The sequence below is a fragment of the Aulonocara stuartgranti genome (genome assembly GCF_965226115.1).
Source record: "Aulonocara stuartgranti genome assembly, chromosome: 12".
In the NCBI taxonomy this organism is placed as follows: Eukaryota; Metazoa; Chordata; class Actinopteri; order Cichliformes; family Cichlidae; genus Aulonocara; species Aulonocara stuartgranti.
In genome coordinates this window covers 20680659-20706537 of record NC_138948.1, presented here as the reverse complement: position 1 = coordinate 20706537, position 25879 = coordinate 20680659, and the positions used below count along the sequence as shown (strand labels likewise).

At 41.4% G+C, this 25879-nt stretch overlaps 1 long non-coding RNA gene across 1 annotated transcript; it reads left to right on the top strand.

The window, feature by feature from the left end:
- Nucleotides 1-25650, top strand: LOC309719813. Its single transcript, XR_014280326.1, has 3 exons — nt 1-14; nt 11220-11303; nt 25625-25650. It is a non-coding gene; the product is annotated as an uncharacterized lncRNA (long non-coding RNA).
- Nucleotides 25651-25879: the final 229 nt, after the last annotated feature.

Sequence of the window (25879 nt, the reverse complement as noted above, 5' to 3'; positions counted from 1 at the left end):
CAGGAAGGGAGGGGGTGAGTGAGTCAGTGATTCGTACTTGTTTGAGCTGTGAGCCAGGAGGGAGGGGGTGAGTGAGTCCTGAGTGATTCGCTTACTCTATGATTCAGCACAGCAAGGGAGGGAGGGAGTAACTCAAATGTGCTGTTAGCATGTTAGCTGAGCAATGCTACTGTGAACCGAGGAGCTATTGTCTTGATGTGAGCTTCTACTCAGGGTTTTTTCTTCCAGTTCAGAGCAGAAATGTTTTTGTTAAGAAACTGGCTGTTGTCTTTTCCCCCCACAATTTTAATTATAAGCTAGATGTATTTCTACTAATGGAATTAGTTTGCTAACAGCAACAGGGATGAGTCAGTGAGTCAATTGCGCTTGTGAATCATGATTCACGAGTCAGTAAAGTGATTCTCGAGCATTGAACGTTTCGTTCACGAATCGAACATCACTAGCTCTGTGAGTTTTTGCAGCAGCTCTACCTGTACTAGATGCACCTGCTCCTTGTCGTTTCTATCTCGGACTTTGTCCTCTAGAAGATTTTGGTTTTTTTGCTAGTTCTTCAAATGTTCAATAAAAACATGTATGCTAATTCATAACAAAGAAAGCTTTGTAACTATCCCCACTAGTGACGACTGTCATTTCCAAAACACTGCCCCCTCCGCGCTCCGCAGCGCTGTTGAAAAGGCTGTGGAAGTCCCTGTATTAGGCACGTAAACCAAAGGTGATGGTGATGAAGGAAAACGCTGGGCTGGCATGTAAAGGGGCATTTATTCCCTTCAAGGACCTGAAGCTCCATAAAGCACCCCTCCAATAGCCAACCCCATCTGTTCTCTGATTGGATAGTTAAATTTGTGATTGACATGACATTGGCCAATCAGATGAAAGGAAGAAAAGTAGGGTCAAAATTCGTACTTGCAACTTGCAGAGTTTCACACGTATTTTTTTGGGCTAAGTCCACATACAAAATCTTTTTTATGCACACACAAATTCTTTTTACACATACAAATCTTTTTTATGCACACACAAATTCTTTTTACACATACAAATCCTGATTTGCAAGTACAAAACTGATTTACAAATACAAAATATTTATGACCACAATTTGAGCCCATAGGTTTATTATCGTGTGATCCTTCGAGCACACTTCAGTTCTTCTTGCTTTGTAAGTGCAGATTGCTGTTCGAGCTGCACCTGTATATAAGCATTTTAAACATCCCTCTGATCTGACAGACTGCTGTTTGGTTTGAGACAGAGGTCCAGCTCTTTTCCCTCCAACTCAATATGTTTGTTAGCTGCTCTGCAGTCTCTGCCTTCCTCTATGCTCTGCCCCCATTTTTCCCCCCCTCGGCCTTTCAGTATTTTTGACAAGCTGGCATACTCAAAGGGCATTGTCAAACCATAAGTTATGAAATATAGATATGGAAAAAGATGTACAGAGACTGAGGAAAAGTGGTAAAGATGATGAATAGAAGGAATGTGAGAGAAGTGTGAAAAAGAAGGAAGATGGAGTGAGAGTGTGAGAAAAGAGATATGAGCTCTCTGTGGTAAAAGACAATAAAGTGTGAAAGGTTCTCCCTTTGTTGGATGTCCTCCCCTCAGGGGCTCTATGACAGAGAATGCTGCAGAGCTCCAGTTAAAAGAGGAAAAATGACAGGAGCCATTTCTCTCCTTTTCTCTCTATGGTCTGTCATGATGGTTGTCTGTGTGTCTGTATATGTGAGTGTGTGTCAGAGAGGGAGAAAGAAGAAGAATATGAGACAGACAGAAAGCAAGCAGGAGGAAGCCCTTGGGGTCTAATAAATCAGGCCTGCATTGGACAGGAGAGTCCTGGAGAATCTTGCGTGGGAAGACAGGTGTCCATAGCATTCTGGGGCAAAGGTTAGGATCAGACACATCACTCATTTTATACAACACGCACACACACACACACACACACATACAGACAAGACTGAACTTACTCAGAGTCAAACTCATTTCCTCCTCATGTACCTCATTACCATGTCAAGGCACTCGCTTCATATTTGGTTCAGTTTAAAATGTGAAATACTCCTGTGATCAAATACTGAACAAAAAGCAATGAAAGACACTAGCGTTTATTGTCTCTCACAGTGTTCCTCATTCGCTTTGCAAAGAGACAGAGTCTGACACCTTAGCACACAGCTGTGGTGATTTTCTCGACATTAGCATAACAACAATTCACAGACTGAAGTTAGGAATAAAATAGATATTTTTAAAATGTTTTTTTATTCTGCAGCAGAATTACAATAAGTTATCTGCATGTAACAAATAGGAATTAAAGTTTTAGCTGGAATTAAAGTATTTGAGTGTCCAAAAGAATTCCACCTTCACAATGCTGCCTCTGCGCTGTTTGTGTCTGCATGCCATGTGTTTGTGAACACATGTTCATATGTGAGAAATATGTGGGTAAATTGTGGAACCCTGGATCGATATTTTTTTTGCTGTTATATATACAGGAGGTCCTGGCAAAATGGAAGTTCATACTTGCTTCTGGGATAAAGCCAGAGAAGCCATTTCTGCGTGCATGCGCGTGTTGCATGAGCACGCCTCGGGGTTACGGATAGGGGAACGTTGCGTGCCTCTCTTCTCTGTCCTCCTTTTCACTCTCACAGATGTGGAGAAATGGAACTGCTACATGCCACAAATACGCACAAACACAAATTGTGCACGCGTGCACACGCACACCCAGGCCCAAATACACACATGTGCACACGTGCAGACAGTCAAAAAGTGAAGGGTCCTGCAGAGTTCATGAGCTAGTGAATAATAAAAGCTCCACACTGACTTGGGCTGTCTGTCTGCTGTAAAAATGGCCTGTCTATGACATGAATATGATTTTTGAGTTTTGTGTGTGTGTGTGTGTGTGTGTGTGTGTGTGTGTGTGTGTGTGTGTGTGTGTGTGTGTGCGTGCATATGTGTAACTAGATGAATTATTCACTGTTTACTGAAGAAGAAGCATTTATGTTCCCAGGAGTGGTGTTCAGAGGCAGGCCTCACCTCTCTCATCTGGCCCTCTTCATTCCTATCATTGCCTCCTCTTTCTTCTTTCCTACACAGCCCCATCACACTTTCATTAACTATTACCTTTATTCGAGGGCTTGTTTCTGGCATGCTGCTTCTGTGGGATAACAGCACTGCTGCAGTTCTTCCTTTAAGTCCTTCTATGCCTTTAGCTCCATATCTATGCCTGTCTGATTCCACTGACCTAGTTGAGAAACAATGTTCTGAAATCTCTGAATGAGGAATCCATTTGCATGCATTAAGTAGAGGGATGGGTTTCATCTCCTCCTCTTTGGGGCTACGTTAGCTGAATTAGCATCACTTCACTGACTAGAATCGGGCGCAAAGATTTAGCCTCAAAAGTAAGCACAAATTGCTGAAAACCAACTTTAATCTCTCTCCTATACACACACACAGAAGAGGGCGCGAGCAAATTCACACACCCACAGCCACATTGGTTAAAACACAGTTAAAACACCCACTAATCAAGCTCCCGAATTACCAGGAAGAGGCTTTCACACCTGGGGACCAAACTCCTTGCATCTAATTGGTCCGCTGAGAAAATTGCTAAGCTTCGCACATCTGCAGGGATACATACGCACAAAAATGCACACGTACATACACACATACACATGAATACACACAGAGGCGGTCACTCTGAGCCAATCAGCAAAAAGCTCCTTGGGCAATGTGCACAGTTCCATCCTTTCCTTTATCCATCCTTTATCCCCTGGTTCATCCCTTGCTTTCAGCTCCATCGGTCCCAATTACCACAGCCAGGCACCCCAATCCCTGGAACAGAACCTCAACACACTAAAACACACACCGACACACACACCATCACATGCACACATAAATACAGTGCACTGACCATAACCCAGATTCCACCATAAGAAACCAGTGGTCCAAATTTTAGCCTATATTCTTATCTTTACTATGTGGGTGTAGTGTTCTGCATGGGTGTGTGTGTGCATATGTGTGTATATGTGTGTGTGTACGGGAGTAGGTGGTTTCCCACCCGGAGCAGCCGTTGTGCTGCTTATTAAACAAAGCCTGTTTAAAGCTGTCCTAATCCTTTCCCATAGCTATCCCTGACTACACATATAGACACACACAGATTTCTGCACAGATGTTGAAGTCCGGTGCTCAGCAACACATTGTGTCCTCTGCAACCCCAGACGACAGAGAAAGAAAGAGGGAGAGACGGAGAGAAAGAAAGGGTTAGCTGTGCACACAAGCTCATATAAACACACACATATACACACATACACTCCACACTGCTACACCAGTGGGTACCGGAGGGTTATCTTCAGTCCCAGATGGGCGACTAGCTGCCAGACCCTTAAGAAAATAGTGTGTGTGTGTGTGTTTAATATTGTTAAATGTGCGTTAGAAGCCCTTGTACAACCCAAACCGGCACACCCAATGCAACACAACTCCAACAAAAGTCTGCATCATCTTTTAAGTAGTACTTATCAAGATAATTTCATTGCATAATTAATTGTGCACACAGTGAAATTATCGTGACAAAAGAAGCATGAGCAATAAAGTATATTGCTTAACAGTAAAGCTAGATTCTAGCCTATGAAGCCAACTTGTTTGGTTTGATTAAACTGTGAAATATATGCTTTGTAACAAGTAGGAAATCCCTGATTCTATTTTTTTGGCAATCGAATGTTAAAAATATTTTACATTTTTACGTTTGGTAAATTTGCAACATTGCAAAACAACATCTATGGATGCCCTGGTCATTTAAAACATATCACTGCATGGCATTGACCCTTAAATTTGCCAAATGCAGTTCTGATTCTGTGATCATAGTCCCCTTCAATCAAAAGTGATGATTTCAGTTTGTTACAGTTCTTACTATTTGCTTAGATCATCTTATAAAACTGCCATCGAACCAGTCAAATCTTCTACAGGTGCTCAAACTGTAAAGCCACCTCCTACATTTCTCCTGTATTAGATGTGGGTGATAGCAGACTGTGTGTGGCTATGTAATCAACATAAATAAAAAATAAATTATTACAGAGCAACGTTACATGCCATCAATCATAATAAACTTATGTGGTGGTACATTCTAAACTAATAGCTCAATAAACTAAATTATTCAAATTAATATTCAATTACAAATCCTTGCATTTAACAAACATTAAATGGTCCTGTTGAATGAGCTTGATTTGAGTTTTACAAACTGCTGTTAGGTGATTGCTAGGCAACGTGGTGATATCATAATATAATCATGCATAATGAAGGTTTTGTGGCTACAAATGAGATGTCGCTGTTGGGAAATTAAAATGACACAATGCTTTTCTCAGGTGTTGTAGGTGCAAAAACATTACAAAGCTTGTGAGTAGGTTACTATGTGGTTGCTAGGCAACATGATAACATCTTAATATCTGATATAAAGAAAAACCTCCAGGAGCCTAAGATGCTTCTGTGAGCTCAGTTTGATTAATTAATTTATTTTCTTATTTAGCAGAAATCACAGCAACAGTCACATCAAGGTTCTTTTTATTGTAAGGTAAAGACCCTGCAATACTAAAGCCCAACAATGAGACAACCTTCTATAACCAAGCACTTGGTGATAGTGGGAAGGAAAAACACCCTTTTAATGGGAAGAAACCTGGGGGGAAAAAAGTTTATCGATTGACTGACCTGTTTTTGAGTTGGATTAGTTTGTTAGTACTGGGTGAAAAGGTGTAAACAGAAGCTATTGGCAAGTCACGTCGCACAAGCTGCATGAAAGCTGGAGTTTACCACACACATCTGTTGGAACTGGCTGAGAAGACAGTAATGGAAGTCAGTGTTTGAATAACAACTAAGGAAGCTCTGAAATGATTTGACTTGCTGATTAAATTTATAAAACAGGCAAGCATTAAAAAACGAATATATTTCAATTCACCTACATGTTAATGTTTTCCTTGCACCATATACGCAGTGCTTTGCTACAATGTACATTGTACACTGTATACAAGCAGCTAACAACAATGACCTTGACTTGGGTTTCAGGTTGGACCTGGAAGGTCTGCTTGACACCCAATAAGAAAATCACCTCTTTATATCTACATCTCAGACATAGTTGTTTAGCGTGTGTGTGAGTATGCAAATGCAAATGTGTTAATGAGGCTTATGTTTGGAGCTGATCACTCACTAAATGTGCGAATATGACATTTGCCCACATCTGTTTGTCCACAGCTATTTGCTGAGGTATTTCCAGCTCTGGTTTGTGAGAGCACACTGTGACATGGGAGATAATTGAAGCACATATGCCGACCCCCACTGAGTGCGAGTGTGTGTGTGTGTGTGTGTGTGTGTGTGTGTGTGTGTGTGTGTGTGTGTGTGCAGGCAACATTGACCAATAGACATAATTACCTCAAAATGTGTCTGCGCTCTTGAGTCATCACTTATGTAGATTACATCCCCAGACATGTTCTGTGCAATAATACACATGCGCACGCGTCTCTTTAACAAGCGCGAACCGAAGTAGAGGTGATTTGAGGAGGTCTGGGGCCTGTTTGAAGAGCTGCTTCAGAAAACATTGCCAATAATTGCAATGCATCTCAATGAAGAGTCCTTAACATGGACGCAGCTGTCAAAGGCATACACACAGACAGACACACACACACTCACAGTTAGAGCTGTCTTTTCAAAAGTGTGTATTAGTATGTGCGTGACCACAAGGAGCGTGGCCACAAGCTGCTCTTTGTTTCGAGACAAAGAGCGGGTCAAAAACATCATTAGTCTGAGACTACAGGACACCCACACTCATACACGTTGAACACACACTGTTTCCCCAGATGCTAATACTGATGCCAGCAGGGGCTCTGTACCGCAGTGAGACCCAGTCAGGCAATCGCTCAACACGCAGTAGGAAAAGCATCACTTCTCTTTGATGCACATAAACTCACAGAAGCATTTTTAAATTACATATTTTTTATGAAACTGATAAAGACAAAGAGGAGGCAAGAACAGACCTGTGCTACGTCTGTTGTTTCAGCTTTGACAAAGCCACAAAACTGAGTTGTAACGAATCAAAGCATAAATCACTCTTCATTGTGTTCGTTCACCTTGGTGAGGCGTGAAACAGTGCAGTCAGCACCTATGTGCACACCATCACCTCATACATACACACAAACATACACATCCAGCACTATTCCCACCCATTCAGATGACTTTCCATTCATTTAGAGGTCCTCACACTATCTCATATTCATCACCTACTGGAAACCATCATTGCTGCTTTCTTAATCAAAACTCTACATTTGAACCTAATCTTAACCCAACTTTAAACAAGCTTTAAACAGTTCAGCTTGCTGTTTGTCCATAAAAGAAAAGCCAATAGCCCCCCCCCCCCCCCCCCCCCACACACACACACACACACACACACACACACACAATGTGGCTGTATAAATAGATTATGTCTTCACAACCTGACCTCAACACTCAAAACTGACATTGGCCTAATGTAAAGCTCTGACATCAGCTTTTAGAGGCCTAAATATTTAATCCAAAGCATTTTTTTTCTTGTCACAGCTAAACATTTTATGCTACAGAGCTGGAATATTTGTTGTTTTATCTCAGCTGTTACTGAAGTGAAGCTGAGGTGAATTCATTCATTAGACACCTTTATTTTTATGCTCCTGTTTAACTTTTCCTCTTTCGCTTTTTGTTTATTCTGCCCTCCCTTTCCCCTGCATGACTGCATAATGTAATCCCAATCAGGGCAGAGGAATGCTGTGATGCTGTGAGCCTGTCCATACAAAAACACACACATGCACGCAAAGTACACCTCTGCCACCATAAACACACCGAGCGGAGCGTCAGGTTCGTGCGGAAAAGAAGGGTGATGACAAAGAGATGTTACACCTCTCTGTCTATCCTCCTCCACCTCCTCCTGCAACTCTCGTCCCTTCCCCCATCCTTTATTTCCAGTCACCAAGGTCGGGCCACGTTACAAATGAAACACTGCTCCACCTTTCTCTTATCCACCCCGCACGCACACACACATAAACACACATGTAGGCTGATAAATGCCCGCTGCTGTAACTCACTCCCAGCTGTGACATCATTAATACGACATACTGTCCACTGTGACATCATTAATAAAAGCCAGGATGCTGACTCTCCCTTAATGGCTCTCTAAATATGACAGGCTTGACATATTGTCCGTGTGGTGGTCCTGTGTTTGTGTGTGCATGTGTGAGTATGTGTGTATAATGAACAGAGAGGCCTGCGCATACACTGTTACCTGATTTACACTGCAGGCAGCTGTTTGCAGGGTGCAAGCAAATGTCAGCCAAAGCAGGCTTCCTGTCTTTTTCAAGCAATTAGGGAAACAGTTTCTGTCCTACCGTGTGACACATCACCGTGCGCACACACACGCACACACACACGTATATGCAGACTCTGCTAGTTTGATGGCCTACACTGAGCTGAAGATGGATTTTGAATAATTAGGGAGATAATTGCCCAGGCTGGGGAGCTAGAGAAGATCAATGACTGATCTTTGAGCAAGGTCGTGTGTGTTCCCCTGTAAGTGGGGCAAAGAGCAAATATAACTGTATACATGGTTAAAAATCAGTTGGGTTTGGCTGTTATAAAATGCTGCACATGCTTTCAAAACTTCAGACAGTGTCCTACTTAGGAAATAAAAATCAGCATGGACGCAAATCGATGGTAGCATGTATCACAGAAAAGTAGGTGGAAAAGTGGGTTTTTGAAGCTGTGTGCACAAAAGGCAGTGCTACTACAAAAGAGTGTTTCATCCTGTGTCTTTGTTCAGCCTGACATCAGGAGAAACTGACTTCCTTGCCTTTGTTTGTCGGGGGGGGGGGGGGGGGGGGGGATAAAATAGGAAAACCAGAGTGATGCAGTGGGGAGAGTGCGGCAGGTCAGCCTGCACCTGCTAAGCAACGGATATATTGTCATGGCAAAGCTGCTTCCCTCTTGTTCTGTCTCTGACGCACACACATAGACACACAAATCTCTGACAAAAAAAGAAAAAGCTTGATCAGAGCCTCCTGCTTCCTCTTAAACTTCGTCCAAATCTTCATCTCTCTCACGCTCCCGCTGCTCTCCGTCTGCGCTCCTCCCTCAGACAAAGGTGAGCACATGTCAGACTGACAATCAGACTTGGAGCTCGAAGCGTGCATATAATTAGCACGCGCGCACACAAAGCGCAGACTGACATACATGATGAGTCGCAAACCTCCCATGGCAGCCAAACAATGAGCCTTGCTGACATTCATCTCCATCATATTTATCTCCTGAAGGACTAGAAAAACGCGGTCTGCTCTTCTATCTGGGACCTCTTTTCTTCTCATTTTCTCTGTACTGCACATTTACATTTCAGGCCTTTATTGTGCTGCCTTATTCACAGTTGCTGGATTTAGAATCATTAATTTAGTATCTAGGCTACCAACAAAGGCAAGCAACTGGGACAGCATCACTGTCATCACTATTAATAGAGGTTCCTCTGTGCTGCGTGTTGTTATTAATATATATGGAGCAGACACAAAGGAAAACAGCCTAACAGAGGAGGAAGAGAGGAAGACAGAGGGGGCGGCTGCAGGTGTAATGCTGTACCATATATGCAGTGGCAGGTCCAAGCCTGAAGTCGTTAGCTACATCTCCATATGAAAAGGGCTCTTTGCCACTCTAAACACTATGTATGCATTTGTAATGCAGCTCAAACACAGGACTGGGAATTCATCCACTTGTGTGTGTGTGTGTGTGTGTGTGCGTGCGTGCGTGCGTGCGTGCGTGCGTGCGTGTTTAAGCAGGTGCTCAGAGGATATATAGTAATCAATCTGATTTCAACCAGCCCTATTTCCACCTGGCACACAAAATAGCCATCAAATCGAACGGCCCTGAGCCCCATCACTCAAATGACAAAGGACACAGAACTTCAACGATATTAAGAACTGACTTTATGATGTCCGCATTACTTTTGCACAGCATGACACCTACCCTGTTTAAATCATACACAGAAAACCTCTGGCAGTGCAGGCCGGTGCGTCTTTGCGCCTCCATGCCTGTCAGCTGATCCATGATCTCAGACTGGAACGGTGCTGCTTTACAGTAAAACTGGCAGCTGACTGACAGCTGAAGTCAAAGAACATGAAATATGTTATGTTTTAGCACTTCCTGACAGTCGCCACGCTGGGGAAGGATAGTTAACCTTAATGGTTTGTTTGGTTTGGAGGTGTGTATGTGTGTGTATGTGCGTGTGTGTTCCTGCATGTGTTTATTTTGAAGCATGAGGGCATTCAAACTGCAGCAGGGCTGTGTGGGCTGATGACTTCACGCAGTTAATTGGCCAACTCGGTTATTTCCGTGCGACGCTTACTTCCACGGGCAGACCTGGATCTACCACACACACACACACACACACAAGCAACACACACATGCTGAAATCTAAACATAAAGTCTCTTCGAGCCAGATGTTACTTCCAAACTTTACTACTGGCATATGAGAGCTGTACTGATGTGACACACTGTCATGCAGTCTTGAGATACTCATATGACACTAATCTCCTTTTTCAAGTATGGAAAACATGTCTGTCTGCGGAAACCAATGGAAGAGTGTTCAGCTACTGCAGCCAAATTGTTCCCTTAGAGATTCAAAAAGTGTTCAATAGATAGAAAAATCTCCTGGGGAGCTTTATTCATTTAGCTCTAAAGGGATGCGGCACATTACTTTTTACATGGCGAAACATTTTCTGCATAGTGACATTTCTGAGTTTTGAACAGGGCCAGAGGTATTATTGGAAACTCTATCAAACCTGATGGGTAAAATAGCTTTTTCAGCAGAGTAATGTAATGTGCATGGGGAACTGTAAGTACGTACTGCAGCAAAAAAGAAAAAAAATGGAAACCACACACAGTGACAGAAATGAGAAATAACACCATTATGCCTTCTCGGGAAAACACAGAGGGCCGTAATGGAATAATCCGCTAAACACATTAACTAAACATTATACTGTCACAAGGTGGTTGATACGCTATTAACATCCACCACTATTACTGAACTGTAGGGGCAGTATGATCATCTGTAGGGGTTCTGTGGCTGCAAAAGTTAAAGTCCTGAGGGATTTATACACACACACACACACACACACACACACACACACACACACACACACACACACACACAAGGGTACAGTTTATTAGCTTCTTATTTTTTTGTGTTTTTCTGTCCATAACAGATCTGTCAGAACAACAGAACACAACAGACTGGCAAATCCAGTTATCCTCCATCCACAGAGGAAATGACCTGGACCAGGCCATCTGTGAGTGAAGTGCGTGTGTGTGTGCTTTAGCGAGGAAGAAAGAGTAGGACAGGGCGGGGATAAGAGTTTGCCGTTGATTCTCATGTGTTATTCATGAGAGCAAGGAGAATTTGCAAAATAAAAGCTCTTTCAAACATTAAGCAAAAGAGAAAAGAGAGGATGGCAATGGAAGGAAGTGTGTGTGTGTGTGTGTGTGTGTGTGTGTGTGTGTGTGTGTGTGTGTGTGTGTGTGTGTGTGTGTGTGTGTAAGACTTCACTTGGCTTTTTGCTGTTTTATCTCTCTCCCTCCATCTTCTGCTCTGCCTTTTGTTTCCATTCTGAGGCTGTCAGACAGAGGACAGCAATGTAGGGAACTGGAGGAGTCCCAGTCAAGCAGAGGATAGGGAAAGAAAGGGAAGTAGACAAGGGGGAACATTTATGGAAAGGCCAAGCAAAGGAAATGAAAATGGGTGGTGAGAGGCTAAGAAAGAGCTACTGGGAGGCAGATGGGTTAAATGAGGACAGCAAATTGTGTGACATCCCAAAACAAATGAGCAACATGCTGTTATACTGTTATTACTGTGGTCAGGTCTAAATTACATTTCAGGAAACTGGGGACAAATTGGCTGTCTTGGTCTTTTAGAAAATCTCACAAATTTAAAGCTAACAATTGTCATGCAAATATTAATATAGAAACGCGACGAAAATAAGACAATATCTAATCAGACATGAAAATTATATCGCCACCACCAGCAGCACGTAGCTGGAAAGTAGTCATCTGTGCAGCAGTTAGAAACCTTCAGGCTAATATTTTATGGAACATTAAGGTAATAGCGCTGCATTTAAAAAAAAAAACCAATCGTGCTAATTTTAAGTTTGACATGCCAATTTTTTGTCTGGCAGTAATTAAAATGTGTAATTAATTAAATTCCAATTAGATTCAACTAACTAATTTCCCCTCCAATAATAGAATTTTTAATTGCTGTGATTGGGCTCAAGTAACCGCCGCAAGGCACATGTTCATGATAAATGTTGCTATTAAAGTTTTTCCACATACAAAAAACACTAAAAGAAGTGCAATCAAATGCACAATCACTGTCAAACACTGATAAAACCAAACAATGTCTTAATACAATATGTTTTAAGGAGGATTTCACTGACTTTACATAGTCTGCTTATAGAGTACTACTTCACATGTAATAAAAAAAAAACAATTTAAAAAAACCCTGATAACTTGAAATTTGAAAATCACTCTACAACCTGAAATGGTTTGAGGAGAGTACACTAATGTGTGTTTTTTCTATACGTTTCTTATTTCTTTCTTTACATTGTGAGATGGCTAACACCCTGAGACTGGTTCTTTCCTTTTAAAAAGAAGTCTTTTAGCTGCAGAACCACAAAGAACCATCTTGTAGCAGTCTTAATCACCTTAAGTCAGATTATGTACATTAGCTCTCTAGCAGTCATTTCACTAGCATGTTTCCTACAATCGTTTGACAGTAGCAACAAGGTTTGGAGAGACTGGGAACAAACATTGCAAAGAACAGCTGTCTAATTTGACCTTTCATGCTTTTTGTTTTCACTGAGGTATTGGATCCAGCAGAAACACAAAGGGACTTAATAATTTGGTGACAGCTTTGCCCTTAACATCAAACCAAAGCATGCCAATAATGTAACGTTCGCAATTCTAAATCTGTGAGAACAAAGTAAGAGTAACAATGAGGAGAGTTACTCATTGCTTTGACATATATTGTCTCCAACTCTTTGGCCTCATACACACAGTGACCATCTGGCAACTGCTGCGAGTGGTTGCTGGAGGTTTCTGGCTGGTTCTGGGTGAGATCAGTCACACTATTTTATTGCAAATGCATTTGCAGCCAAGTCGGTGTCACCTGAATGGAGTCTGCCATGTATACAAGTGACTGCAGCAACCTACAAGCAATCAAAACAATTGGAGAGAGGAAGCTTTGTGCGCCTCTTTGCAGCTAGTTTCACACTAGTAGGTGTCAGGAACCAGTTGCCAACCGGTCACAAAATCCACATTTTTCCGTAACAACCACTGGCTGTCATATGGTCACTGACAAGTTTGTAGGCTTGAGTGAATAAGGCTTTATATCAGTCCATTTCACAGCAACTGCCAGCAACGACTTGCAACCAGTTGGGGAAAAGAAATTTTTCCCTCATGACACAAGTCTCTAGGTTTGTGTTGCTGGGGGCTATGGTTGGTTTTTGATATCAAAGTTTGGGACAACATGAATCTTGTTTTCTTTTTAGCTTCTGATAGTTTGCTTATGTTACAGAAATTAGACTTGTTCTGAATTTAGCCACTAATTATAACAACAAGGTGTTTTTTAGACCATCATGGAGCAGTTTCTTTCTCCATCTGGGGAGTTTATTATTTTAATGTAGACAAAAACCACAACATTAACAGGAATTAATAAAGGCAATATTTCTGGTTTTCCTGCATTCATTTTGATACTTTTCACTCTGCTGTCAATCCCAAGATTGACAGTATAAGAACATTGCTCAGTCTGTGCAGTACTCTTAAAATCCCAAACAATACAGCTACACAGTAATCTCAAAAGCACCTCGCTGCCTTTTAAATGCCTTAAAACAGAACAATCAGTGTCTGGAACCATGAACGAGTAAACTTATTTGCACAATGATGTCAAATAAAACAAACTGCTCTGCTTCAGGCTGCACATGCTGTTTTTCCATCTCACTACCACCAACAAACTGAGTGCATTAAACCTGCGTCTGGAGCACAGCGAGTGTGTCTGTGAGGTCAATCCCATAAAAGTGCACCAGCAGGTGCCTGCTACAGTACATCACACAGAATTACACATTCAGTCATACACAAACACGGATGAGTGGATACATCCAGATGTCTGGCTGTAGGGCTCATGGATTGTAAGAGCTACTTGCTCCCTTAAATCATCCTTTAGGGAGAATTGTTATTATTTTTTGCTTCCTTGAGAGTAGGATTATTCAGATCAAATAAGGTGTAAGGCACAATTTACCAGATATATACCATTTAGAAAACCCAGACATATGACAGATGAATCTAATAGCTGCAGCTTCTCCGTTTGATTTAGATGATACACTGTTATGCTGTTTCTGCCAGGGGGAGGTCTGGTGAGGACTTTACTACAAGCTCTGTGACTGGCTGGCCTCTGGGTGACCTGGAGCTGCTGTGAGTCTAGAGATTCTGAGGAGAGCTACACGTGAAATGGCACAATGTTCAATGTTACAGTAACATGTTTGGATTGGTGGGCATTTTTATGCTTAAGGGAGAAAAAAGTGGGGCAAGAGCCTGCAGGCCATTGTTGTGGGGAAAGTGTGTGATTGTGAAAATTGGCTGCTTGTGTGACAAATGTATTCAGAGCTGTTCCACAATGCCACAATGCTTCAAGGTGAAAATGCTCATTTGTACTAGAGATGGACCGATCCGATATTACGTATCGGTATCAGTCCGATACTGACCTAAATTACTGGATCGGATATCGGAGAAAAATTAAAAATGTAATCCGATCCATTAAATATCACGAAAGCACCTCACAAAACTTGCAACACACCGTAACTCACCTCAGAACGTTAGCACGTTGGCGCAGTATGCATCACGTGATAGAGCGGCTGTGGCATGCGGGACCTGTCGGTGGTCTGGATAGCATGTGGAGCTTCGCTAGCAACCCCGCATTTCATCTCCGACAAAGTTATCCCGAGAGAAGTAAAGCAAGTGTGTAAGTCCATCTCTGAATGTTTGTAAAGCATTCCTACGTTAAGCTTAACAAGCGACTGCCTCTTCTTGCTGCTACTTCAATCATGAAACTGCTTAACGATCAGCTGATCGGCTTTTCTGTGCGAGCCTGTCTCTCTTGTTTGCTTTTGGCCCACTTTGCACCAGAAAGAGGAAACCAGCGGCTGAACAACAGCAGCACGTTTAAGCTTGATCAGCTGTTGTTAGAATGTATTTAATATTACTTTCTACTCAGGATCTTTTTCTACGTAGCTGACGCTGGTAACTGTGCAGGGGCGGATCTAGCAAAGTTTAGCCAGGGGGGCCGATAGGGCATTAACAGGGAAAAGGGGGCACAAAGACATACTTTTCTTTCTTATTCTCATTTAAAATGTCTAGCTTTTAATAAATAATTATCTGACACCCAAAGTTTTAATTTGATGTAAAATGAATAGAAGTCAATTACTGTATATAGTAACTATTAAGTCTAATATATATATATATATACCCTAGTAAGCTATAGTACTTTTTCCTTTGGGAAGGTACCATCTGTGCAGTCTGCAATTTTGTTGAAGAAAGATGTTGAATCTATTTAATATTTCTTGAAAAATAATTGATTTCTGTGCATTTTTTTTTCACACTGCATCAAATTAAGGTTGATTACGTCGATTAAGCATCATGAGGTGGAGCGTGAGGGGTGGTTCCCTATTTTTTATTTATTTATTTTTGTTGTTGCTGGGAGTTGGAACCCTATTAGTTAGGTTGCTTAATATTTATGCTAAGTACTCTTTAAAATACCAGAATAGGGAGGATGGTGTAGGTTTAAGTTTATTAGATTGATCAGTATTGCTGAACTATGAAATTTTTTTTTTTTGCATACAGGTATAACAGAATAGCTTTAGTGTAGTTGTTGTTTTAAACTTGAGTATGAACTTATATAAAATGCAGCAAGATATTTAAAAAACAGTTTTGTTGATTAAAAAACACTATATCGGATTCATATCGGTATCGGCAGATATCCAAATTTATGATAACGGTATCTGTATCGGACATAAAAAAGTGGTATCGTGCCATCTCTAATTTGTACACCTCCTAAAGATCCCTTCGCTGCTTTGAAATTCAGGCGCTCTACTCCTGTTGCTATCTCCTAAGAAGTCGAGACTCAAAAACAGCCATGTCCAAGACAAATGCACAGTTTGGGTGAAAATACATCAGGTGACCACTGTGTGTAGGTTTCACAAAAATACTCTCAGACAGGGATCGACATCAAAATTTCCCATCTATTCGATATTAATTGTGTTTCTTCATAAACTGCTACTAGTAAGAGTAAATGATACAATTAGGACCTAATTGAGGAAAATGAAATTGCCCAAAGCTGGCAGCAGTTCTTATGAATCGTGGACAGATGCTTCGCCATCACAGTGAGTCAAACTGAGCCAAACAGCACCTTGACTTGGCATTATTTCATATACCAGGTCATAGACATAAACGTGACATAATTGGGTGTACATTGGGTGTACCTGTTTACTGGTGGTAAACCTGTAAATAACTCTGTGTTTTATTGTTGCATGCAAAAATTTTACACATATAAAAATATAATGTAGCACTCTAAAGTCAACTCAAGCATAATACAGTTTGCTGGCAGGGTTTTTGAAACAAAGGCACAATGAATGCTCTCGCCAGCAGTGCCATAAATGGATAAACAGACGAAAATCCCAGATGCAAAGAAACTTAGATTTCAGATTTAAAAACAAAAAAACATCAGCACAACACAGTTGAGAGCACATTTTATTGATCTCCAGGAAGAACACTGCAAAAAGCAACTCAGCAAGGATCACTACACAAAACACTGACGGCCACTTTCAGGCTCATGTATGCCTTTGATAGCCGTGCTACTGATAGCACTACTACAGAGGACAGTGCGGCTAAGTACTGAAACTACTTGACTGTAAATAACAGCTATTCTGACAGACCTGAAAAATAACTACCAATGAATACTGTTCATCCATGCATGCATGTGCGTAAACATTCGTAGAATCAGTTCATTCATGCAGGCAGTGAAGGCAGTGAGCTGCTCTCCCCTGGGAGAGGCATAGCTGCTTCCTGCAGCCTTCAGTCATATTTTAATGCCAAGCCTGAAATTTGGGCTCCTCTTGTTCCCCCAACACATAGAGAGAAAGTTTGAAAGCTGTCTGAAATTGAAATAAAACCGTGCAGGATGCAATGGTTTGCAATGTATTTTATTTTGCTGTACATTACTGCAGAAAAATTGCACGCACTGCATATCAGCAGCGGTGACCTCACACATATCTCTGCCTTATTTCTAGTCTCCTCATTTCTCTTCTTCCCCATTTCTTTATTCAGAAAAACATGTTTCTTCCACATAAAAGCTCACATCTCGCCTCCTGTAAAAGCTGGTTATTTTTCCTCTCCGTAGCATCTTTTTTTGTCTCGGCCTTCCTTTTGTCCCTTATCACTCTGCTCAGCCTGTCGCTTTTTCTTCCCCTTTAATATCACCCCTCTACTCTCCACTCTGCACCCCTTTCCTTCGCCTTCACATATTTTCACATTTTCTCATTTTCACTCAGTAATGTCACGCTGTCCTGTAGCAAAAGTCTTTGTGTAAATGTGTGGATGTGTGTGACAGACAGAGGGAGAGGGGGAAAAAGTAAACTGTGATCAGCACAGATGGACGGACACCTGCTCTGTAATGGTGTTTTGCTCCCTCTGTCACTTTCATGCCCACACACACATACAGCTACTTCAGAGAGGCAAAGCTGGGCACAACATGAAGGGACATCCTCCTCCTCCCATGGTGCAAAGAGGCAGAGTGACTGATGGGAAAGGAAGGAATGGGATTCAGATAAAAGAACAATATGGACCCATCGATGCAGGTCCAAAGGGAGAGGGGGAGAAGAGAGAGATGGACAAACGTGGACAGACAGGGAGTATTTGGCAGATTTGGCAAGTGAAACTAGCCGTGATAAATCCACAAGACTGGGCTTATCTGTGTTCACTTGTGTGTTTCCCTGTGGTGCGTGTTGTCCTGTATGGCTAAGGGAGCAGATCTGTCCAGCTACAGGCCAGACAGTGATATATATCACAGCGCTTACATGTCAGCGCCTGAGACTGGACCTGATTCCTGTGATGTTGTTTTTGATTTCGAACATTTATTAGTCCAAGATAAGATTGCAAGTGTCAGACTTCAAATTAAGCTATGAATGAATACTCAAACTATCTAATTTTTAGTATTTCAGGCAGAAAAAAAAATCCAATAGACAGAACTTGCAGTCGGACACACAGCTGACTCCCTCTCTTTCATTCAAACACACATCCAAGTTTGATTACCTGTGCTCTACCAATACAGTAGTCTTCAGTCACAAGTTATTTCTTTATATTTTGCTTAGAATTTTTAAAATAGAGAATGGGGTCACAATCTACCAAAATATGGCAAATATGAGCTGATCCCACACTGCTTCAATAATGTCGAGGTCTGGGCTCTCTGGAGGCCAATCCATGATTTATGGTGTTCAGTTGTATGTTTTTCTATTCAGCTATGCTCTTATTGCATTTGCATTGTGTTTGTTGAGCTGAAAAAAAGAAACCATTGGCAGTCAGATGCTGGGTTGTAAAAAGTTGATTTCTTAGAAAAGTGTAAACAGAAAACACTTATCCAATGAGCTTATGGTCTCCATTGCTAAGTCTTCTTCAAACAGCACAATCATTTTATATTATAAATTATGGTCCCGTATAATGAAAAAAATGCATGATAAAGCGTGTATGCATTAGGGAATGTCTACCTTTTGATTGACAAGTTGCAACCCTACAAGAACACATTGTCCTTTGTTTCTCAGTCAGGTCTACCCCTCAAATGTTATTGTTGTTGTTATTGTTTAAAAAAAACAAGACAGCAGTGATTAGATTTGCTGTATTCAAGGCTTTACAGCAGTTATCACAGTAGCTATCTCCAATTTTTATACTGTGTATTATTCTCATTTAACAAATAAGATATAATGTATTAATTAGTCAGATTTAGGGGTGTTGATAATCAGATTTTATTACTGATGGGTTGAGTCAGACATCCTGTTTTTATGCTAAGCTGAGCTAACCATCTGTTAGTTTTAAATATGATAATCCTATAAAACTCTACAAGAAAACTATTATACGTTTCCCAAAACATTAAACTATTGCTTGAATGCTTTATGAATGACGCATACAGTTCATCTATTCTGCATGTTAATGCAAATGTCTAATCAGCCAATCACATGGCAGCAGCTCAGCGCATTCCGGCATGTACACAAAAAAGATGAGCTGCTGAAGTTCAAACGAGCATAAGAAGAAGGCGGATAGGTGATTTAAACTATTTCTAACGTGGCATGGATAGATGCATTTCTTTCTGTACCACACAACCATCTCTACAGTCTGAAAAGGAGAGAATATCTAATGAGAATCACTTCCCTGATTGAAAACGTCTTAAAGTCAGAGGCGAGTAGCCAGACTGTTATGAGCCAATAGGAAGGTAACAGTAAGTCAAATAACCAACAAAGGTATGCAGAAGAGCATCTCTGAATGTGCAACACATTGAACCTTGAAGTAGATGGGCTATAGCAACAGATGACCACACTGACCAAACTGAGGCGACATTTCATGCGGGGCTCACCATAATTAGACAATTGAAGAATGCAAAAACATGACCTGGTCTGAGTCTCAATTTTAGCTGCAAAATTCAGATGGTAGAGTCGGAATTTGTCTTAAACAACATGAAAATATAGATTTGTCCTGTTTTTTATATACAGTTCAGGCTGCTGCTGGTTATCTACTGGTATGGAAAATATTTTTCTTGGTACACTTTGGGCCACTTAGTACTAGTTGAGCATAGTTTAAACACAAAAGTCTGAGTATTCCATCTGTTCATTCATTTATGACCATGGCAGCTTCAGTAGGATAACACACTATATCCCAAAGCTCAGATCAACTCAAACTGATTTATTAAACATGACAATGACTTTACTGTTCTCATATGCCCTCCACAGTCACCAGATCTCAGTCCCATAGAGCTCCTTTAGGATGTGGTGGAACGGAAGATTATCATCATGGAAGTGCAACTGACAAAGCTGCAGCGACTGTGTGATGCTATCATGTCAGCATGGACCAAACTCTATGAGGAACATTTCCAACACCTCACTGAATTAAAGCAGTTCTGAGAGCAAAACTGTGTCTAAGCCAGTACTACAGGGAGTGCAGAATTATTAGGCAAATGAGTATTTTGTCCACATCATCCTCTTCATGCATGTTGTCTTACTCCAAGCTGTATAGGCTCAAAAGCCTACTACCAATTAAGCATATTAGGTGATGTGCATCTCTGTAATGAGAAGGGGTGTGGTCTAATGACACCAACACCCTATATCAGGTGTGCATAATTATTAGGCAACGTCCTTGCCTTTGGCAAAATGGGTCAAAAGAAGGACTTGACAGGCTCAGAAAAGTCAAAAATAGAGAGATATCTTGCAGAGGGATGCAGCAGTCTCAAAATTGCAAAGCTTCTGAAGCGTGATCATCGAACAATCAAGCGTTTCATTCAAAATAGTCAACAGGGTCGCAAGAAGCGTGTGGAGAAACCAAGACGCAAAATAACTGCCCATGAACTGAGAAAAGTCAAGCGTGCAGCTGCCAAGATGCCACTTGCCACCAGTTTGGCCATATTTCAGAGCTGCAACATCACTGGAGTGCCCAAAAGCACAAGGTGTGCAATACTCAGAGACATGGCCAAGGTAAGAAAGGCTGAAAGACGACCACCACTGAACAAGACACACAAGCTGAAACGTCAAGACTGATTTTTCTAAGGTTTTATGGACTGATGAAATGAGAGTGAGTCTTGATGGGCCAGATGGATGGGCCCGTGGCTGGATTGGTAAAGGCCAGAGAGCTCCAGTCCGACTCAGACGCCAGCAAGGTGGAGGTGGAGTACTGGTTTGGGCTGGTATCATCAAAGATGAGCTTGTGGGGCCTTTTCGGGTTGAGGATGGAGTCAAGCTCAACTCCCAGTCCTACTGCCAGTTTCTGGAAGACACCTTCTTCAAGCAGTGGTACAGGAAGAAGTCTGCATCCTTCAAGAAAAACATGATTTTCATGCAGGACAATGCTCCATCACACGCGTCCAAGTACTCCACAGCGTGGCTGGCAAGACAGGGTATAAAAGAAGAAAAACTAATGACATGGCCTCCTTGTTCACCTGATCTGAACCCCATTGAGAACCTGTGGTCCATCATCAAATGTGAGATTTACAAGGAGGGAAAACAGTACACCTCTCTGAACAGTGTCTGGGAGGCTGTGGTTGCTGCTGCACGCAATGTTGATGGTGAACAGATCAAAACACTGACAGAATCCATGGATGGCAGGCTTTTGAGTGTCCTTGCAAAGAAAGGTGGCTATATTGGTCGCGGATTTGTTTTTGTTTTGTTTTTGAATGTCAGAAATATATATATTTGTGAATGTGGAGATGTTATATTGGTTTCACTGGTAAAAATAAATGATTGAAATGGGTATATATTTGTTTTTTGTTAAGTTGCCTAATAATTATGCACAGTAATAGTCACCTGCACACACAGATATCCCCCTAAAATAGCTAAAACTAAAAACAAACTAAAAACTACTTCCAAAAACATTCAGCTTTGATATTAATGAGTTTTTTGGGTTCATTGAGAACATGGTTGTTGTTCAATAATAAAATTATTCCTCAAAAATACAACTTGCCTAATAATTCTGCACTCCCTGTAGTAAGTTATAGCTAATTATCTGGCCAGTGAATGTATGACAGACTCCATACCTCAGCTGCTGTACTGTCAGATCTATAAGCAGTTTTTACATGAACATATAGCATGCTATAGCTTAGTGCACTTGAAAGTAGATATTTGAAATAAAACATTAAATAATTACAGTTTGCATTTACTTCAAGTGAAGGAAAAAACATGTTTCGGTGCAAAGTTAAAATTGGATTAGGTGTGGTGAATTTTCAAACAATATTTTAGTTCTCAGTTGTGAGGGGCAGTGCAGCCCAGCAGGCAAATACGCAGTAAAACCCATTACCAGTAGTTCAAATGAGGTCCCTGACACCATGCATGTCAATGAAGAGAGGCAGTGTGTGAAAACACAGACATGCACACACACACTGTCCCAGCACACTCAGACAAGGACGCGAACACTCTCACTGACAAAAAATCAGGCAACTCTCAAAAATACCCATAATTACGCATGCACTTCACTATCTCGTTTTATTCACTTTTGAGCAGATTCACTATAACATAGCCCACAGGTGTCATTAACATTTCAAATGTGAAAAATTATGCAAACACCCTGCCACGCTGTGGGGGCAAGCAGCTCTGCTCATTTAACACACTCCTCCAGCCGCTCAGACGGAACCCTTTTCTCATCTGTCAATGTTCCACAAAAACAAACATCTTGTCAACATCGTGCACTCTCGCATTTACATTAACACACAAGCAGACATCAGGGGTGGCAAGACAGACAAAAAAATAGCACAACCACTGCTTCTAGGGAAAGCCAATTTCAGGAAACAACACACACATATCAACATCTCACACATGAAAGATGGTATCAATGAACATTTTCTGCTCCCATCATCTTTTCTGACCCTATTGGATAGACTGTCCAATCTTGTGCCCAGCAAAACCAATCTGCTCTTATTCTTGTGCTTGGATGAACTGACCGTGGTCCTGTGTGTTTTTGTGTGTGTGTCCATCAAACCCAGTGGAGGTCTATGTGTAGGCCTTCAGAATATGAGGTAATCAATCACATCATATGGCCTTAGATTAGAGCCACATCGATCTGGTCTCAGCTCTGACAAACAGCCTGACCTAGAATACGTCCACCTGGACAGGGCACACACACACACACGCACACAGCGTCTCTTTTTTCACAGCATTTCTAGACCTCCACACAGCACCTCCTCCCAGGGGTAGAAGGTACCACATGCACACATACCAAGAATATTTAGTGTGAACCGCAGTCTCGCACAGTACAGTCCCTGTGCAGTAAACATCGAAGGTGGGATGATTTTCCCCGTGGGTGGCTGTTCATTTGTATGCCCCTTTCACTGTCCATCACCTCCACTGCCCCTGTCCAGGAAAGCAAATACTCGCTGTCACATTTTGATGTTCACATCATAATTTTCAGCAGAACTGGAAATGTCAAACATATTTCTACCTGTGTGACTGTGTCTTCTCTCAGGTAAATGTGCTTGTTTTATTTACTAATGCTGTGTATCATCCCAATCAATGGCCAGTGTTTTGATGAAGGTCCTTGCCTGGAGGGATTGACCAACTGGAAAAGGCTTTGAGATGTGCAGTGCTCACAGAATTGCTAAATCTGAGCTCATGTCTGTGTGTTTGTGTGTGAGTGCTGTGTGAATGTTGTGCTTAACAAGTAATCATTAGCACTAGATACCCAGTGAAGGTGTGAGAGCGTTTTTTTAAGCTCTCTAGATGCTTACCCTGTAGTGCAGATTCCAGAAAATCAAAGCGGTGTGTGTGTGTGTGTGTGTGTGTGTGTGTGTGTGTGTGTGTGTGTGTGTGTGTGTGTGTGTGTGTGTGTGTGTGAGAGAGAGAGAGAGAGAGAGAGAGAGAGAGAGAGAGAGAGGTCTTCCAGCATCCCCCTGCAGGGCACAGACAGAAAAAGGGGGCTGAAGGTTGTCCAGCACCTGTTTTACAGTCTAAGGCAGTCAGCAAACAGTACAGTTAATTTTAATATTTGATTCAATCACTGCATTCTAAGTTAGTAACAAACCGCTTTGCGAAGGTTTTAGAGGTTTTCATAACGGGATTTTTCAAATGCATCTGAAATTTAATACAAATTTGATGCAAGAGCTGTTTTAAAATTATAAATGAGTTGTTTTTCTGTTTGTTTTGGGCTTTAACCACCAAGTGAAAGTCAGTTACAATGCATAAAGTAGCCGACTAATATTCACAGTGAACTTGAAACACCAGCACAGAATGTGAGAAGAGTTCATGAAATCAATGGTTTCAGCTTATTTTGTTTCTTTCTCCAGGATAGGTAGAAAATAGACTGAGCGAAAAACACTTTAACAGTTTATATCTTATTTGTTCACAAATCATCTCGGTAATGCCAGTTCAAGTTGTTTTTGCATTTTGGTTTTGTATGGATTAAACAAATAAAACACAGCTGGTCAATTAATCGAATCTTGGCAGTCAAGAGGATCTTCTTTTGGGACATATAATATCACTTCTCAGCTTGCGAAGAAGCCCATTAAGAGATAGATACTATAGTTCTGATCACTTCAATACACAGCTCAAGTTTTAATAAACTGGTACTCTATTCCACTCTGGAATTGCCCTCGGTGAGAGGCAAGGACCAGACATGAGTATATCTGAGGGCACCAGTTTACTGTCTGTATGTTAGCATCTTCCTCAGGTGATGGAAGACTTGTTTCTATACACTTATGAATCAGGGAACAAGTCACGACTTTTGTTTCGAATTGCTGAAGATCAGTTGTAGTAATATCAAGTCCCTGGTTTGGGTGCTGGAAGCTGCCCCAGCTGGAGACTCCACTGGAGAACATGAACCTACTGGGAGGAACAGTCTGCCCCAAATGAACCTAAGCAGTGCAGTGTTATTGGACTTATGTGCTAATCAAATTGTCCATAAAGAACACCATGTTCGAGCAAAAGGGTGTTTACTCTAGGCCAAAGGCTGGTAATTGACTTTGTAATCATATAATTAGATTTGCAGGCATATTTTGTGGACAAAGCTGGATCAGGTGTCAGGGGAGGATACATGACAGGCCTGGTGTTTCAAAAAGGATAGCAGGATTTCAAAAAGTCCATGTTCTGCATCTGTATTGCTGTGACAGCTGCACAGAGCTATGACTGTAACATTGCTGTAACCTCTAAACCAAATAATGGACACCAGAAAGGAAGGGAGGCCATATCGCTGAAGAAGGAGTCCTGTCAAGCTTGGCTAATTGCATTTAAAAAGCAAGTGACCTTATGTGTTCACGCTATATGTCAAGCTAACGATCTACTAATTGGTTAGCTACACGAAAGGCTGGCATCACACTTAAGCACTCCTCTCTGTTAGAAAGTGAATACTAATATTTCAGAAAAAGTTTAATCATTCCTTAACGAGTAATCCAAGTGTTATTGTTCCCATGATGCGCCAAGCATTTCTTCTTCACTCACTTATTTTTGGACACCACTTTACATTCAGTCATTAGTTATTATTTATCTCTGGCTCTCTTATGTCCTGTAGATGTCACGCTGCGTGCGGTAGATGGCTGCCCTCCATGAGCCTGGGTCTGATTGAAGTTTCTTCTTGTTAAAAGGGAGTTTTTCCTTCCCACTGTCACCAAGTGCCTCCTTAAAGGGGGCCGTGTGACTGTCAAGGTTTTCTTTGAATTATTGTACAGTTTACAGTTTACTTACAATATAAAATACCTGAAGGGGACTGTCGTTGTAACTAGGCTCTATATAAATAAAACTGAATTGAATTGTTTCAATTTACCCAAATTGCTCTTTTCACAATTTAATTAGCCAGCTCATATGAAGTTATTTCTATTTTTACTTTCACACAGGAGCCTGGAGGCCGTTATATCACTTATATGCCCTGGTGAGCAACAGCTGATACAAGACCTACAGAGATAAACAAGTGACCAATGCAGTTCTTCTGGAGGCGGAAGGAATGACCAATGAGAGAGCAGGAGTGATTGGAGTTGATTTACGTTCCTGACATCTTTAACCAAATTACCCAGCATCCCTTGCGCTGTGATTACTGTAATGCAGTCTGTGCTTGTGTGTAAAATGTGCATTTCTGTGTGTGTGTGTGTGTG